Consider the following 2556-nt stretch of genomic DNA (forward strand, 5'->3'; position numbering starts at 1 on the left):
GATGGAGGTGGGGTTTATGGAGGCGGGGGCGGGGTTAAAAAAGGTGGGGTGGATTAACAAAGGTGGGGGTGGGGTTACTGAAGGTGTAGGCAGGGTTAACGAGGGCGGGGTTAAAAAAAGGTGGGGTGGGTTAACAAAGGTGTGGGCGGGGTTAACGAAGGCAAGGGCAGGGTTAACGAGGTTGGGGTTAACGAAGTTGGGGTTAACGAGGGTGGGGTTAACAAAGGTGAAGGTGGAGTTAATAAAGGCATGGGTGGGGTTAGAAAAGGCAGGGGTGGGGTAATGAAGGTGGGGGCAGGATCAAACACCATAAAGAAGAAGAACACACCTTCAACAAAACTAATTAGTAAAGAATGAAGAACGATGACATAGAAGAGAAAAAACAAGGGGGCGGAGCTGGGCGATAACGACCATGATAAATGACAGCGTTAATGTTTTACAGTAAAAAAAAAAAAAAAAAGACAAAAATGAGAACAAACATGTTCTGATTAGTGTTTTATTGGTTCCTTTTCTGCATTTTCACATAATTTAAGGAAATGAGCAGTTCTAGATCAGGTATACATCAGGTATAGATCAGTTCTAGATCAGTTCTAGATCAGGAATAGATCAATAATCTGATGACTTTTATCACCCAGCTCCACCTGAGGAGGATCAGTGATGCGTTCAGGGACACTGAGACTTGAAAAACCTACGACTCATGGATGGAAAGTAAACTTAGTAAATATGTGTCGTCGTGACTTTAATTAGTAAATAAGTCTTGGCTGTGTTTAAGGTCAAAGGTCGACTGCATCATTATTCAATAGTTTCATCAAGAACTAAAAACTCATATTGACTTCATGAAGTGTTTCATTCATGAACTCTGGTTGGCCTTTGCACTTTTTTAATCTAAATCTTTTCTTTTTCTGGTCAAACGGTGCTTATTCTACATCAGCTGTGACCCACACCATGAGCACTACGTTTCCCATCATGCACCTCCCTGTCAGTTCCTGGTTCCAGCCTTAAGACGATCAACACTCAAAACATTCAAACATTTCATGGATTCATGACTCAGATGAAACCGATCTTCAGACGCTCTGAGTGGGAGGGGTTTTCTGTGTGGATCCTCCTCCTCCACATCCATGCGGCGCCAGCGTCCGGACCTCAGAACGTTTAAGCTCTGAAGACAGATGGCGTTACTGTGGTGACAGACTTGGTCACTTTGAGCCTTGTTATCTGAAGTGACGTCACTGAATTCAACAGAAAACATCAGAGTTCAACTGTGTGTTCGATGCAGTGGGTGTCCAACATACGGCCCACGGGCCAAAACCGGCCCCCCAATGTAGAACATAGAACATATGAACAGTTTAGGTCAAGTGGACCAGACCAGGAAAATAAGAACCAGGAAAAATAAGAACCAGTTTAAACCAGTTTAAACTGGTTCAAACAGGTTTAAACTGGTTCAAACTAGTTCAAACCGGTTCAGTCCATGTTGGTTTGTTTCTGCTGTGACGGTGGTTCTGGGTCTGTAAGGGTTAACTATCAGTGAAGAACCCATGAACCTGGTGTCGGTTCCGTCCACGTCGGACTTTTTACATGTTTTGTTTTTTAAAAATCTTGTAAAAATCCCCCAAAGGTTAAAGACTCTAAAGGAACCGCTCCATCAGTCCACCTACAGACTCTAAGCTCCGCCCATCAGCGCTGAGGCGTGGCGGGCTCCTCCATATTGCATTGTTTCACCTCCTGACATCACTGGGATGAAATGGCGGAGGTGGGCGGGGCTACTCTCACCTCGCCACGTCCTACGTCGATGCTACCGAGAAAAAAATACAGAGAAAACACAGCGTCTGTGTCCGTCAGAAGAACTGAGGAGAACGTCTGTGCAGGTTCAGCCGCAGCGACGCATCCACATTGAACCGATCTGTGAAAACTAAAGACCGAAACTGAACCGACGCCCACCCAACCAACGCCGACCAAACCAACGCCCACCAAAATGATGCCCACTAAACCGACGCCCACTGAAGCAACGCCCACCAAAGTGATGCCCACTAAACCGACGCCCACTAAACTGACGCCCACCGAACCGACACCCATGAAACTGACGCCCACCGAACCGACGCCCACTAAACTGACGCCCACCGAACCGACGCCCACTAAACTGACGGTCACCGAACCGACGCCCACGAACCTGACGCCCACTAAACTGACACCCACTGAACCGACGCCCACCGAACGTGACGGACAGCTCTCTGACCACATCACTGTGTTTCCGTGGACAGTACAAAGTGAATGTGTCACCTGTAGGAGGCGGAGCTGGTGCCGTTGGACCGACCGGACCGTTCTGGGATCAGACCCACTGCACTCACACACTGGGTTTGGTTTTTGTGCCAAAAGGGGACGGTTTTCCATGGGCGTCTGTCTTTTCTGATCACATGTTGAAAATCTGCAGGTGTCACATGTTTAGGCCTCAAATGAATTTAACAGGAAGTGAAAGAAACTGAAGGAAACGCAAGGAAACTGAAGCTGATGTGTTACTGTGTCTGTTCCAGACGCCATCTGGGGTCCAACGGATGAAAAGAC

The sequence above is a fragment of the Sphaeramia orbicularis genome, chromosome 10 (assembly GCF_902148855.1).
Source record: "Sphaeramia orbicularis chromosome 10, fSphaOr1.1, whole genome shotgun sequence".
Classification (NCBI taxonomy): domain Eukaryota; kingdom Metazoa; phylum Chordata; class Actinopteri; order Kurtiformes; family Apogonidae; genus Sphaeramia; species Sphaeramia orbicularis.